The sequence below is a fragment of the Halichoerus grypus genome, chromosome 10 (assembly GCF_964656455.1).
Source record: "Halichoerus grypus chromosome 10, mHalGry1.hap1.1, whole genome shotgun sequence".
Taxonomy (NCBI): Eukaryota; Metazoa; Chordata; class Mammalia; order Carnivora; family Phocidae; genus Halichoerus; species Halichoerus grypus.
In genome coordinates, this window is record NC_135721.1 from 2,570,835 (window position 1) to 2,587,492 (window position 16,658).

Here is a 16,658-nt window from a genome sequence, read left to right on the forward strand (position 1 = left end):
GCTTTCGTTCACTCACCACTATAATCCTACTTTTTAAAGATTCATACTTTTACCCTGTGTTTTAAGAAAGAAATAACCGGGAAAAAAAAAAAAAGAAAGAATAACTGGAACCCAGAAAGGGAAGGCGACTTGTGCTATATTATTCTTAAAGAGGGAGGTGGGCCTCGCGCGAACACAGAGGGAAGCAGTGCGGACCTGCGGGTCCGGGCGGGTGCCTGGCTGAGCGCCCCGCGCATGCGTGAGGAGGCTCGGCCTTGCTCTCCGCCCGCAGCTCGCTCGCGGTGGGAGGGGGCGCAGGGGCGCGCATGATGGAGCGTGTGTGGATGTGTTGGAGCGCGCCTGTCGGGCCCAGGAGAGAGGCTGCAGGGCTGTGTAGATGGTGCAGTAAACAGAGGGTCGCTCAGGGGCGTGTGCGGCTCGGTAGGGATCCGCCAGGAGGCGCTGCGGAGAAGGGCTGCGCGCGTGCCCATGCGCACAGCACCGGCCGCCCGTGGTTTCCGTCCCGCCCACGGGAAGTGGCTGGCGGGCCTGGTGGGACAGGGCGGCGGAAGTGCAGCTCAGAGGCGGTTTAAGGTCCTCTGACGGCCGAATGGGCCGGGCCCAGCATCGCCTGCTCTCCGGGACTTTGCACAGAGTGAGTCTTTCTGGGTCCCTCAGGGCCTGCCGGGGGCGGAGGCCCCGCTGGGTGTCTCTCCTCCCAGCCGGGCCGCGGGGTCCTGGATTTTGCCATGGCGCCCCCTTCCCCACAGGGCATTCCATTAGCAGCAGGAGGAGGTTACCTCAGACCCTAGCCTCTTCAGCGCAGAGCGGCGGGCCCTGGGGCCAGAGCAGGAGTGTGGCCCCGTGTGCAGGCGGGCGGCAGGAAGGGTCTCTGGGGGCTCTGCCCTCGGGAGGGGTAGGGGGGTGCGGCCCTGGGGGTCCCCTGGCCGTCCGTGCTGCAACCTTCTGTGTCGTTCTGACGGTTTGGGCTTTATCCTGTCGCTGTGTCAGAGCAGGGGTGCGATAGGATCAACTTTGTGTTGAAGACAATGACTTTGACAGCAGGAGGGAAGGGGAAGGTGAGAGCATTACCTTCCTCACAACATTCTGTGAGGGACGAGGCCTGGAGCGGGCGTGGGCCGCGGAGAGGGGACAGCCCTCCCTGAGGTGACAGAGGCCTGGAGCGGGCGTGGGCCGCGGAGAGGGGACAACGCTCCCTGAGGTGACAGAGGCCTGGAGCGAGTGTGGGCCGCGGAGAAGGGACAGCGCTCCCTGAGGTGACAAAGGCCTGGAGCGAGTGTGGGCCGCGGAGAGGGGACAGCGCTCCCTGAGGTGACAGAGGCTGGAGCGAGCGTGGGCCGCGGAGAGGGGACAGCGCTCCCTGAGGTGACAGAGGCCTGGAGCGAGCGTGGGCCGCGGAGAGGGGACAGCGCTCCCTGAGGTGACAGAGGCCTGGAGCGGGCGTGGGCCGCGGAGAAGGGACAGCGCTCCCTGAGGTGACAGAGGCTGGAGCGGGCGTGGGCCGCGGAGAGGGGACAGCGCTCCCTGAGGTGACAGAGGCTGGAGCGGTTGTGGGCCGCGGAGAAGGGACAGCGCTCCCTGAGGTGACAGAGGCTGGAGCGGGCGTGGGCCGCGGAGAAGGGACAGCGCTCCCTGAGGTGACAGAGGCCTGGAGCGAGTGTGGGCCGCGGAGAGGGGACAGCGCTCCCTGAGGTGACAGAGGCTGGAGCGGTTGTGGGCCGCGGAGAAGGGACAGCGCTCCCTGAGGTGACAGAGGCTGGAGCGGGCGTGGGCCGCGGAGAAGGGACAGGGTTCCCTGAGGTGACAGAGGCTGGAGCGGGCGTGGGCCGCGGAGAAGGGACAGGGTTCCCTGAGGTGACAGAGGCCTGGAGCGAGTGTGGGCCGCGGAGAGGGGACAGCGCTCCCTGAGGTGACAGAGGCTGGAGCGGTTGTGGGCCGCGGAGAAGGGACAGCGCTCCCTGAGGTGACAGAGGCTGGAGCGGGCGTGGGCCGCGGAGAAGGGACAGGGTTTCCTGAGGTGACAGAGGCCTGGAGCGAGTGTGGGCCGCGGACAGGGGACAGCGCTCCCTGAGGTGACAGAGGCTGGAGCGGGCGTGGGCCGCGGAGAAGGGACAGCGCTCCCTGAGGTGACAGGGGCCTGGAGCGAGTGTGGGCCGCGGAGAGGGGACAGCGCTCCCTGAGGTGACAGAGGCCTGGAGCGAGTGTGGGCCGCAGAGAAGGGACAGCGCTCCCTGAGGTGACAGAGGCTGGAGCGGGCGTGGGCCGCGGAGAGGGGACAGCGCTCCCTGAGGTGACAGAGGCCTGGAGCGGGCGTGGGCCGCAGAGAGGGGACAGCGCTCCCTGAGGTGACAGAGGCCTGGAGCGAGTGTGGGCCGCGGAGAGGGGACAGCGCTCCCTGAGGTGACAGAGGCTGGAGCGGGCGTGGGCCGCGGAGAGGGGACAGCGCTCCCTGAGGTGACAGAGGCCTGGAGCGGGCGTGGGCCGCGGAGAAGGGACAGCGCTCCCTGAGGTGACAGAGGCCTGGAGCGAGTGTGGGCCGCGGAGAAGGGACAGCGCTCCCTGAGGTGACAGAGGCCTGGAGCGAGTGTGGGCCGCGGAGAAGGGACAGCGCTCCCTGAGGTGACAGAGGCTGGAGCGGGCGTGGGCCGCGGAGAGGGGACAGCGCTCCCTGAGGTGACAGAGGCCTGGAGCGAGTGTGGGCCGCGGAGAGGGGACAGCGCTCCCTGAGGTGACAGAGGCTGGAGCGGGCGTGGGCCGCGGAGAGGGGACAGCGCTCCCTGAGGTGACAGAGGCCTGGAGCGAGTGTGGGCCGCGGAGAGGGGACAGCGCTCCCTGAGGTGACAGAGGCCTGGAGCGGGCGTGGGCCGCGGAGAAGGGACAGCGCTCCCTGAGGTGACAGAGGCCTGGAGCGAGTGTGGGCCGCGGAGAAGGGACAGCGCTCCCTGAGGTGACAGAGGCCTGGAGCGAGTGTGGGCCGCGGAGAAGGGACAGCGCTCCCTGAGGTGACAGAGGCCTGGAGCGAGTGTGGGCCGCGGAGAGGGGACAGTGCTCCCTGAGGTGACAGAGGCCTGGCGTGGGTGTGGGCTACTACTAGAAAGAGAATGGGCTTTGCAGGAAGATTCGTGGAGTTGACCAGATTGACCAGATTTGGCCACAGGCTGGATATGAGGGGCAAGGATGAAGTCGCAGTTGGGGCTCTGGATTGGAGTCTAGGTCTTGCTTCTGCAAAGGAAAGAAAGAACAGGTTTTGAGGGAAGGCAGCAGGTAAGCACATCAGCGAAGAGACCTGGCTTCTCTGAGGTTCTGTGAGGCCACTCACTGAAGATGTTCTTCCACAGTTAATTTCAGATAGTTCTCTTTTCAGTTTCCAGGAGCAGCCTTTGATCCCCTAAGCCCAATGGCCTGTATCCCTACAGGAATAGATGGTGTCATCATTGACAAGTGTGGTTTGGCAAGTGATAGGTTAATAAGTACCTCGTAATCTTTCTGCTTCTATAGGTTGTTTTCATGTGTTGGTGCCTCTTCTGGAGAAAGACAGTGGCTCTGGATTCTTCTGCACTCTGATTCTTTCTTTCTTTCTTTCTTTCTTTTTTTTTTTAATTTTTTTATTGTTATGTTAATCCCCATACATTACATCATTAGTTTTAGATATAGTGTTCCATGATTCATTGTTTGTGCATAACACCCAGTGCTCCATGCAGAACGTGCCCTCCTCAATACCCATCACCAGGCTAACCCATCCTCCCAACCCCCTCCCCTCTAGAACCCTCAGTTTGTTTTTCAGAGTCCATCGTCTCTCATGGTTCTTCTCCCCCTCCGATTTCCCCCCCTTCATTCTTCCCCTCCTGCTACATTCTTCTTCTTCTTTTTTTCTTTCTTAACATATATTGCATTATTTGTTTCAGAGGTACAGATCTGAGATTCAACAGTCTTGCACAATTCACAGCGCTTACCAGAACACATACCCTCCCCAGTGTCCATCACCCAGTCACCCCTACCCTCCCACCCCACCCCCCACTCCAGCAACCCTCAGTTTGTTTCCTGAGATTAAGAATTCCTCCTATCAGTGAGGTCATATGATACATGTCTTTCTCTGTTTGACTTATTTCGCTCAGCATAATACCCTCCAGTTCCATCCACATCGTTGCAAATGGCAAGATCTCATTCCTTTTGATGGCTGCATAATATTCCACTATATATATACCACATCTTCTTTATCCATTCATCTGTCTGCACTCTGATTCTTTCTTTTTGATCTTACTAAAAGTGCCTTTTTTTTTTTAACCTCAGTGACCTATAGAAAAAGCAAGAGCCTTGCTATGGTTTTTCAATTTTTAAAGAACTAACAAATACATCCTATTTAATATTTGGTAACATCATTTATACTTGCTTTTCTTAAGCTTCTTTGATACTATTACATTCTACCTATTTTATGCTTGTTTAAGATCTTATTTCCAAGTGAGAGTAAAAGTGATAATGTATGTAAAGCACATTGTAAGTGTAATATACTGTGTGAGAATTATTTCAATAATTCTATCAATATGAAATCAATGATATAGTAGCAATGTTTGTCATTTTATGATTTATTTCACTTGGTTTAGATGGCTACTATGTTTATTGGTGATTTTGTTTTATTTTGTTTACTGAAAACAAGAAAAAGAACCATATGACATTCTAGAGGAAAAAAACACACCTATACTACTAGAAACCCCAGTAAAAATAGAAGACCAAAGAGAACCACCAATGGGACAACAATCACAAGAATCATCGACACAATCAGAAGAACAACCTGAGGAACAAGAATTGCTCAAAGAGCCATCTTGGGGACCACCATCTCAAGAACGGATACCTGACGAACAAGAATCATTTGAACAGCCATCTTTGGGACAACCATCCCAAGAACAGATACTTGACGAACAAGAATCATTTGAAAAGCCATCTTTGGGACAACCATCCCAAGAACAGATACCTGACAAACAAGAATCATTTGAACAGCCATCCTTGGGACAACCATCCCAAGAACAGATACCTGACAAACACGAATCATTTGAACACCCATCAGTGGGACAAAAAGAGATGACCCAGCGAGAAAAAACTAAACAACAAATACCATGAAAACAAAATACCAGGTTGTAAAGAACAACAGTCAGAAGCTAGAAAGGATCATAAAGCAAATGAAAATAAAATTAGACATTCTTTTCACATTATACAGAAGAGGTATGCTAGTACAATATTAAAATTGTGCATTTCATATTTTGGTGGCCAAAATTAAAAAAGAATGACTAAGACTAAATTAATCTGGAATTCCTTCTTCTGTTCCCTGAATGTAAAGCTGGAAGGAGAGGGAAGTGATTAGTGAGACATAATGTATATTGCCACCTGACTCAGACTTTCATTTCTTACAATATCAGTCTGTATCTGGTATTCCAGAGTGACTCATCTGCCCTGAAAATGGCATATATTTAAATAGTGATCTATGATTAATTTTTCCTATTTAAAAGTGAATTAAGGTATCTTATAATTATACATATTATAATATACATCCAAGCACATATACATCACACACACACATGCACACACGCACACGCACACACACACACACATATGCCTTATATGTTAGAAATTGACAGTAGAACCCATGGAAACGTACATTTTTGGTGATTAAGAGAATGGACTCTCAAGTCAGATTATACAAGTTTAGCTTCTCCATTAAGTGTGTGAACTATGTCGTGCCTCCGTTTACTCATCCATAAATTGGGGCTAATAATCATACCTAATTCATAGGTTGTTGGGATAATTTAAAGCAATAATGTTTATTATAAAGTGCTTAGGACAGTGCTGGACACATGGAAGGCACTAAAACATGTTAGTTATTACTGTTATTTCATTTTGGTTGTTGTTATTAAATGAGAGAAGACAAGCAGATTCTCTGCTACGATTATTAGTGTATTTGACTCTTATGGTTAACTGAACTTCTTGCCTGCCAGAACAAAAATGGAAACAAGGATTTTAGGATCATCAAGGTCTTCACTGTTGTTAATTAGTTATATAGAGTTGGCTTGTGGACGGAGAAAGGAAAGCTATCATTTCACTGTAATGATGGCTTCTTGATTTCTTGTTGGACATGCCCTGAGCATTTATGACACCGTAAGGAGAAAACTGTAATCACATGGAAACCACCATAGCTTTTTTGGTTAACTAATAAGTTTCTGGTGGAGAGCCCATCGATTCTGATCTAGCTCCATGCTTAGTACATATTTTGGTGCTTGAAAAATAACTTTAGGATGGCATTTCCTGCTCCTTTTAGCCAGATGCTTCTGTCCCAGTGTCCTGGTGTGTGTCATCGTGTGAAGAGGATGGATTGGGGGTGAGAACTGTGGGCCCAGTCCACGTGCCACCTTTGTTGACCATATGGTCTTGAACATCTACTTGTCCTTTCTGAGCATCACTTGTTTTCTGTAAAATGAGAATGTTAGAGCTGTGAGAAAATCTCGAGATGGCAGAGGTTACAGCAGGCATTGTTTCACGGTCATCATGGGGGTTTGGAGGCTGGTCCCAAGTCACGTGTGACTGTAGCTTTAGGTGGCAGGGGCAGGACTTGATCTTCCTTAAAAAAATTAGTTCTAAATCCACTATAATACTCAACCTGCCTTAGTACAGAATTATTGTATGAATCAAATGAAATTAAGCTCTCTGAAAGTCCTAGTACTATCCTGGTGTAATATAGACTCATTTAATTTTAACAGATACATGAATACTGCTTCCCGTAAAATATCACATCCGGATGATCTTCACATTTGGGGTGCAGTTTGAGGGATGTCTGGGTGCCCGGGGGGATGGATTGCTTAATTCCCTTCAGAGAGTTATTAAGTATTAAAATCAAACAAAAAATGCAGACCTAAGCAATGTCATGGCATCTTAGCACATTTGAAGATGGGGGCTGAGGTTGGAAAGGGAGAAGATGGACAAAGGGTCATCTTTATATTATTTTATTTTATTCTATATTTTATTTTGTTTTTAATCTTAATTACAGTGTAGTTAGCATATAGTGTTATATCAGTTTCAGGTATACAGTACAGTGATTCAGCCCTTCCATACTCAGTGCTCATCATGATGAGTGTACTCTCAGTCCCCATCACCTAATTTCCCCCATCCTCCCACCCACCTCCCCTCTGGTAACCATCAGTTTGGTCTCTATAGTTAAGAGTCTGTTTTTTGGCTTGTCTCTTTTTCTCCCCCTTTGTTCGTTTGTTTTGTTTCTTAAATTCCACATATGAGCAAAATCTTAGGGTATTTGTCTTTCTCTGGCTTATTTCACTTAGCATAAAACCGTCTAATTCCATCTATGTTGTTGCAAATGACAAGATTTCATTCTTTTTTATGGATGAATAATATTCCATTGCATATGTATATATACAACACATCTTTATTCATTCATCTATCGACGGACGCTTGGGCTGCTTCCATATCTTGGCTATTGTAGGTAATGCTGCTATAAATATAGGGATGCATGTATCCCTTTGAATTAGTGTTTTTGTATTCTTTGGGTAAATACCTAGTGCAATTGTTACTACTGGGTCATAGGGTAGCTCTACTTTAACTTTTCGAGGTACCTCCATACTGTTTTCCATGGTGGCTGCACCAGTTTGCATTCCCACCAACAGGGCACGAGGGTTCCTTTTTCTCTGCATCCTCACTGACACTTGTTTCCTGTGTTTTTTATTTTAGTCATTCTGACAGGTGTGAGGTGATGTCTCATTGTGGTTTTGATTTGCATTTCAGGAAGGGGGTTCTTTAGATCAACCACTGAACTAATGAGATATAAAATAGTTACTGAAATAATTTCAAAATAAGTTTTCAAGGTTGTTTCTGTATCAGTACCTGCGTGGGAGCAAACTGTTGTTTCAATGTTCTGTGATTAGCTTTCATGCAATGCTGCAGATTCTCAACATGCCACCGGTTGCTGTCTAGAAAAACACCCAGGATCTAGACTCTAACAGGAATATCAGCTCTTGGGATCTGGGAATAAAATGTGGCCAGAGTAGTCTTGGGAAGTTCTCTTTTAACCTGCTTTATGTCTTTCAGATGGCCTTGGAGTGGAAACCAATAAACTAAAAAAATCACCTTTATATCTACTTGACGTCAGTTTTCCTTCAATCATGGTGCTTCCATCTCGCATACGGACATTTTAACAGCAAGGAAATAGCATCTGGGGTGAAATAAGCCCATGCACTGTGTCTTCTCAAAAGCTAAAGATGAGGGTTTTCCAATGGATTGCATAGTGTTCTAATTCCTTTTCTTGGTGGTATTTCTTTTTAGTAAACATTTAAAAGAATGAAATGTAGTTCTTTATAATTAAGCCTCACAAAGATCATTCAAAAAACCAGAGGAATTTGGAAAAAACCTGTGCACATATTCCGCTCATTTGTTTTTCTTGGAATATGTATAGGAAGGTATTGTTGAATTTTTAATTTTTTTTTTTTTTTTAAGAGAGGGTGGGGAGGGGCAGAGGGAGAGAGAATCTTAAGCAGGCTCCGTGCCCAGTGCAGAACCCAACACAGGGCTGGACCTCACAATCCTGAGATCACGACCTGAGCCAAAATCAGGAATCAGATGCTTAACCGACTGAGCCACTCAGGCGCCCCTATCATTGCATTTTTATATGGCTTGGCTCTCACAAAGGGGTATCTAGAACTGCCATAAGATGTTCTAAGGATGAAAATAGTTTTACTTTCTGAATGATCAGTTCAAAATGAAAAGAAAAAATATTCAAGTTAGGTGGGAAAAAGATTGTACTAATTTATTTTCTTATTTTCATGAAGACAAAGGTAATACCCATGCAATTAAGTGCAAAGATTTAAGTTTTCTTCAGCAAAGACTTTAATGTCAACAAATGACATATGCCTTCAAATCTCTCTATTCAGTTACAGACATTTGAAAAATTTGGGGATTAAGTTTTATTGTGTACACATACAGCTTTTATCTCTATTCTGCCCACATTCTAGTCATAGTTAAAGAAGCTGTAGGCTCTTTACCTTTACAGTTTGGTAAAAAAAATCATGAGCTATCTACAAGGTGAAATGTGCTGAGTAGAGACTTCAGTGTCCTCATCTTACAGGTAGTGGACTTTGTCATGTTAAGAACTTCAACGTATTTACTGTTATAATTATTGTTAAAGTAATTACAGCCATTGACAGTAGGCTCAATAGTGTCATGTTCTTGTATTTTTACTGATCTTAAAAATGTTTTAGAAGCTGGTCTGCATTAAAGTTTATTTTTATTTAACTCAAATGTCAACTTCCTAGATTGTTCTGAAACTCCTATTGCTTTTTTTTTTTTCTGGAGCATAACTCATTTTTATTTTATTTATATATTTATTTAATTTAAATTCATGTTAGTTAACATATAGCGTATTATTAGTTTCGGAGGTAGAGGTCATTGATTAATCAGTTGCATAGAACACTCAGTGCTCATTACATCACGTGCCCTCCTTAATACCCATCACCCAGTTACCCCATTACCCCCATCCCCTCCCCTCCAGCAAACCTCAGTTTGTTCCCTAGAGTTAAGAGTCTCTTCTGGTTTGCTTTTTGAAAACAGCCAGATTTTATGTGCCGTATGGGCCCATTTTCAAAACCTTCAAAGAATTATAATAGTTTATAATCCCGTTTTCATACATTCTAAGTCAAACTAGTCTTTTTTAAAAAAAGCTTTTATTTATTTATTTGAGAGAAAGCACACGTGAGCAGGGGGAGAGGCAGAGGGAGAGGGAGAAGCAGTCTCCCCGCCAAGCAGGGAGCCTGATGCGGGGCTCTATCTCAGGACTCTGGGATCATGACCTGAGCTGAAGGCAGACGCTTAACCCACTGAGCCACCTGGGTGCTCCTAAATCAAACTACTCTTTTATATATATATATATATATATATTTTTTTTTTTAAAGATTTTATTTATTTATTTGAGACAGAGAGAATGAGAGAGAGACAGAGAGCACATGAGATGGGGGAGGGTCAGAGGGAGAAGCAGGCTCCCCGCCGAGCAGGGAGCCCGATGCGGGACTCGATCCAGGGACTCCAGGATCATGACCTGAGCCGAAGGCAGTCGCCCAACCAACTGAGCCACCCAGGCGCCCCAAACTACTCTTTTATAAAAAGTTGAACATGAACTTGTGTTTCCTTGTAGAGTGATTTTCTTGGCTGTACTTGTCAGGGTTGCTGTGTTGATCCCCAGAACCTCCACCAGTAACAGGCTGCAGCTGGGCCACAGCTTGGAGTCTGTCCCTGGAGCACACCCGAATGGCTGAAGGTCTCAAACACTTGGAAACATATGAAGGCTTTCAGGGATGTTTTTGCAAATTTAAAATGTGGTAAAACCCATTTGTTTCTCTGTTAATTAGATAATACTGTGTGTTTCTGTGTTTGTGGGAAAGAGATTGTTAAGAGAAGTAAGTCTTGTTTGTTTTTTTTATTTAAGCCAGAAAGCAGAGCAGATTGGAACTCTGTTGTTTGTATTCCTTTTCTTGTCTGCCTAAGATATACTGACTAACAAAAACTTGCAGAGAAATAGCTTTCTTTTGAGTTGCAGAAATGCCCTCAGAAACATTAACACATGTATCTCCCCTACTCCCCTCCACCAAGCGTCTTGTTTGCTGTTTTCTTCAATTTAATGACTGTCTCTGCAAATTGTATGGACCTAGAAGTCCCCACTCCCATCATTTCACTGATGGATCTCCTCAAAGTACTTGAGACTCCACACTGGATCAGCAGTGGTCGAGTCATCACCCACATTGGCTTTTTTTGGGCTGATGCTTGGGCATTAGGAATATTTTGCACATTTTCCCCTTTGAACAATTTTCTCTTGTATTGGTCTTTCTTTTCATGAAGGGACAGTTTAAAACATGGGGAATCTTATCACCACACTGAGCCCCTGCCACCATCAAGATTTCCTCCAGAATGAAGCTGTGAATTGCCAATTATATCTGGATTATACCTGGAATATGTGACCCTCCTTTAAGTTGCTTGATAGATTTGCTAAGTACATTTGATTGGGTTTATCTATTAATTGAATAGAAAAAATAAGATCTAAACCTATGTTGATAAAAATTAAACTTTTTCATAATGATTTGATGAATTATTGCTATATGTTAGCCCCCGCCAGCAGGCTATCTACATGTAATGTAGTTACATTTTCAAGAATCAGTTTGATCACTAAAATAATTAGACAAGGTTGGTGAAAGTCATCTATGGACTCCTTTTTCTTATAATTATATGTTTAGAATGATGAATAGTTCATTTTTCCTGTATGTCCACTTTTTGAAAATATAATGAGAATCAAATTTCTAATTGGTCTGAGCCTCTACAGTGCCCTGTGGAATATTTCTGTATATCTTTCATAAGAGAAAAATGATGAGCAAGACCCATGAAAGCCCTCTGCTCCCAGAAGTTCTAGTAGGAGAAGGAGGGTGGTTGAATCTTAGGAGCATTGTAGTCCACTCCTGATTTAGCTTAGTCCCTAATTGGATTAAAATATCACCCCCACGAGGGGCGCCTGGGTGGCTTAGTTGGTTAAGCATCTGTGTTCCCCTCAGGTCATGATCTCACCATCCTGGGATCGAGCTCCACATCGGGCTCCTCGCTCAGTGGGGAGATTTCACCTTTCTCAGAAGGGCAGAGAGAATGTGACAGAAGAAGAAATGAAACTTTTGGGAGAAGTAAACCTGTTAATGGCAATGGGCAAGTGGGTCAGGAAAAGCAGGGAGATGGAGGGTGAGGGAGGGTTTTAATTCCCCTACGCTTCTGGTTCCTTTGCTTCTCCTCCTCTTTCCTCCCTCCACTTTCCTCCTGCCCCTCCCCTCCCCTCCCCTCCCCTCCCCTCCCCTCCCTTTCCTTTCCTTTCCTTTCCTTTCTCTTTCTCTTTCTCTTTCTCTTTCTCTTTCTCTTTCTCTTTCTCTTTCTCTTTCTCTTTCTCTTTCTTTCAGATGATTGTTACTCAAAATGTTGCAAGCCATTATTGGGATTATCCCATAGGAAGAATCAGATGGGCCTATTTTAAGAAGCTACAGGGACAGGAGGCAAGAGCATGTGGAGAGAGGGCTATTTGGACGTTTGGCACCATTTCCGTTGTAACAGGAGGGAGTGGGATACTGATACAGATGTAGTCACAGTTGTAGGGTTGCTGGCAGGAATCTCTGGTTGCTTTAATAGGTTTTCATGAAATATACACTAGGGTCAGCAATGGAGAGTGAAGAGGGGATATAAGAAATTGTAAGAGAGCAGAAGGATCAAATATACTTACTGGGAAAGGGGCAGTGATGCATGCCAAATTCAAGGTTGGGTCTTGAGATTAGAAAAGGAGCAGAGAAGAGAAAGTAAAGATGGTAAGTTCCTTCAGTTGGAAGATGAAATGGTTTTTTGGGGACAAAGTTTGTAATCTTAGAGGATAGCTTAGAGAGGCTTGCAAGGGAAGACATGATGTTTTCAGACCTTAAGGAATACTTTGATACAGGAGGCCAGGCTAGAGAGTTATAAAACTGCTCTTAAAAGACAAGACTAGGGAGGAGAGAAGATAAAACTAGGAAAAGGAGTAGTAGTTGCTATTATATCAGGGAGAATTATTGGGGCCTAAAGAAATATAACACAGGGAGAGAGGATGAAGTTTAAGGGAGTGAAATAGAATTATTTCCTTAAAGACAGCCTAGAGTCATGGACCTCGAGACAGGAAACCCATTAAAGATGCTCATAGGGACTCAGTAATAAGTGCGATTGGACAGCTGTCCCCTAAAGACTCAGGACTATGGAAGGTTAGATGTGAGAAGAAGAGGTAAGAGAGAGTACTTCAAGCACTACCAGATGAATGTAGATGCCACACTATTTTAGGCAGTGAAGCAGTTCTAAACTGCACGGATAGTTTACAGAGTTAGTTCTCTAAGGGAAGGTACAGAGAACATGAGGGCTGCTAGGGGACAGGCAGGCAGGATACTAGCATGTGGGTTTCATGGTAGACTGGGGGCAAATAGTTCAGGTAGAATTTTACAACGCAGAGTTGAGAAGACACAAAATTTGTTCAAATAATAAATGCTTTGGCAAAATAAAAACTTACCAATTTTATACCTTTCACTGTGGGAGTTCCCTCAAGGCCTAAATTATGGAAGAATATCAAAAGACAAATATCTGGGTTTGGAAAGAAGGGAACCAGAGAAGGCATGCTGATTTGACAGTGTCAGAACCTAATGGGGCACATGAGAAAAAGTGAGAATGTAAGCAAAAGGGGAGAGTTTGCGAACATCTGCTGTACCTTCTGAACTTTGTAGCGGAAACCAGAAGGAAAAGGTACAGTGGGAGCTTATTTCTCCTTTACAGAGAAAGATACAGCAAAAGAAACAGTTTCTGCTACCATGGAAGTAGTTCGCACAGGTAAGTTACTCAAGACTGGGAAAATTGTGACTGGCTTCCCCCGACAAAGTTTTGGGAAGGGCACACATCATCCCAAGGATCATTGTTGAGGGGCTGGGGTTCTTCTCGTTTCTCAGATATTTGTTCTTTTTGTCCCAGTGATGACTGTTCTCCTGACTGCTGTCCCAGTGGTGATTCTCTCTGGGCTTCTATCTTTACTGTAGTTTTTAGCAGTATGGGTGTTAGTTCTATTGTGGATCCCTTGTATATGAGAAGTCGCTTTTTTTTTTTTTTTTTTTTTTTACCGTTTTTAAGATTCTGTCTTTGCCTTTGGCTTTGGATATTTTGATTATGTTGTATCTAGCTGTAGATCTCTTTATCTGATTGGGAGTTTGTTGAGTTTAGTGTTCAGCTACTGACTGGACAGAGATTTTCTTAAACACCTCAACCCAGAAAGTCTCCAACCCTTCCTGAAGGGCTGTATATGTGTGTTGGGGACCCTCCAGTATTCCAGCAGGGGATTTGCCACTCTGCTTTTGCCTTTAGTTCTTGATTGCACAGTCTTAAGATCAGCCAGAGGTGAGAGTGCAGGGCCTTCTCAGGTTTTTCCTGAGTATGCACACAGCTCTGCATGTGTATGTGACCTTTTAGCTTCTCAAGAATATGTCAGAACTTTGCAAAGGCCCCTCTTGACATCTCATTCCCTAGTTTTCCCTTTAAACTAAAACTTAAGAAGTAAGAATTTTGGTCAGCCCTAACTAATGTTGCCACTTCAAGCAGCCACGATATTAAACAATTGCCACTGATTGTTTTCGAGAAGTGCCCCAGGGGATAGGGCTGTTTGTACAGAGTGAGCCCCCAAGTCATATTAGATAAAGAGAAACCCCGAGAATAGAGCTTTTTACAGTGCTGCCAGACAGGTCAAATAGGGACAGATATCTGGGTATGAACTTCTGGGGAGTCCTAAACCCATTCTACTTTCTCCAGTGGATGCTAAGCTACAATTTTTCACAGCTACTGCAGTTATGAGACTGTTAGTTTTCATGGCTACTGTTAAGCTGGGGAGAGGGAGATTGAAATAGGTTTGCTTTTCTTACTGAGATTCAGTTATTTGTCTTGAATAAATGCTCTTTGGATAGCTGCAACATTTTGGTTAATTTCATAAGTTATGAAAAAGTTAATTTTGATACTCTTTGGTAGTATTTTCATTACTCGTATAGAGGGGTGGTCTTCTGATGGTCCTTACTCTGCCATCTCAGAAGTGCTTCTCTCATGCATTCTTGACATGCAAATGCTAGGACTGTGTACTTCCCCAGTTTTGCACCTGCCACATTTTAATTCTGTTCTCCTTTGGTTCATATAAGTACAGAGAGGCAGATCAGCAAATCAGCTGCCATGCAGGCTCCCAACTGGGGAATGGCACATCAGATTGTCTCTCTTGCAAGCCCTCAATTTTTGTGATTGGTACATATGACAGCCTCCTTCACTTGATTTTGGGTGGATGTGGGAGCAAGCACTTTTCTCCCTCTACTTAAAGGGAAGGAGGGAAGGAAAAGCTGAAGCATTCTCCATTGAGCCAATGATTAGGATGATCATATAATCTATTATCTGAACCAATAAATATATATATAAAGAGAGAGAAGAGAAGCAGGGGGAGCGGCAGGCAGAGGGAGAGGGAGAAGCAGGCTCCCCACTGAGCAGAGAGCCCGATGACATGGGGCTCTATCCCAGGACACTGAGATCATGATCTGAGCTGAAGGCAGATGTTTAACTGACTGAGCCACCCAGGTGCCCCTGAACCAGGATATTTTTAATAGCAAAAAGAGTATTAAAGATAATTTAGTATATGCATATGTGCATAAAGGGAGGGAGAGAAAGAGGGAAGGAAGATAGAGAAGGTAGAGAAAGTCACACAGACATACATACACAGACATACATAAAAAGAGACAGAGACGGGGTGGAGGGAGAGAGATTTATTAACTCCAAATTAATTTGATCACATTGGTGCATCTGAAGATAGTTATATTAGAAAAACTGTTCTTAAAACAAGTTTTTATATAAAAAAAAGCACAAAATATCTATGTGCATTAAAACAAAATAAATGGAGATTTTGGTTGTTATCTGAACTTAAAGCAAAATGACTATTCTTGGTATATATTCATATGTGTTAATTGCATCCTAAAATTATCTTTAATACCATGTCCTTGATATTTTTTAAAAAATGTATGTTTTAATATAGTCTCTTATTAATTTTTCATAAAATTTTCAGCAATTGTCTTCAAAGTAACATTTGTGGTTAATAAATTTGAGATTTTTGACACCTTCATTTGATTCTTCTCTATTTACTATCAGATTTTTAATTGAGAAAATACTCTCTCAGAGGTGCTTAGGGACCTGGTAAGCGCAGAGCAAATTTTGCTAAATATGGAAAATTCTCAATACTATTTAAAAAATATTGAAATTGTAAATATTTCAAGCAAATACTTTTGTGGTTATTGTCTTTTTTGTTTCCATTTAGGGCACATTTCATTGACAAATATTTTTATAAACTCATCAGAGAAGTTGTTTCTTTTGATGATTCTTTGAATGTTTTGTTAAATTTATATGCTACAAAATCATGATGCTTCTGAATTTTATCTTATTGTGGTACAACATATAAATTCATACAATTAAAAATAGGTGCTTCATCAACAAATTCCTCCTACAAGTTGAGATGTTTTCAAGCAAAATTACAGAATTTCAGAATGAAATCCTCCTCTCCAGTTGACCTCTCATCATTCAAAATGTTGGGCGTTTCTTTTGTTTTTGTAAGGATAAATGTCAATGAGTCCTGTTTTCAAGCTTTTCCCCAATAATTGCAAGTTGTCCAAACTTCAAAAGTAGGTTTTATTTGGCTCTTTGGGTTGAATAATCTGATCAAAGCTTACAACAGATTTTGAACAAACTAAAACAAAAATTTAGAAAAATGTAAGAAATATTTAATCCATTGTAGAACCCTTAGTTTGATGTACAAAGCAGTTCTTCAAAGCACAAACATTTCTGCAATGGTGGATGACAGGAAGCAGAAAAGGGCCTATCAGCATGTAGAGTTTGTTTTTGTTTAACAACATTGTCACCAAAACATTGTAGTTCACATGCTCTTTGATATATAAAAATATCAATTTGACAACGACAGCTGGTTGGTGGAATATCACATGCACAGCACAACCATTCTGAGTACCTTTCTGCTCCGTCCTCAGTTTGGTAAGAATATTACTGAACCACAACAC

The 16,658-nt window shown here is 44.3% G+C and overlaps 1 long non-coding RNA gene across 1 annotated transcript; it reads left to right on the forward strand.

The window, feature by feature from the left end:
* The first annotated feature begins 517 nt into the window (after positions 1–517).
* Positions 518–9,285, forward strand: LOC144379189 (uncharacterized). Its single transcript, XR_013441569.1, has 3 exons — positions 518–634; positions 4,655–5,217; positions 8,086–9,285. It is a non-coding gene; the product is annotated as an uncharacterized LOC144379189 (long non-coding RNA).
* Positions 9,286–16,658: the final 7,373 nt, after the last annotated feature.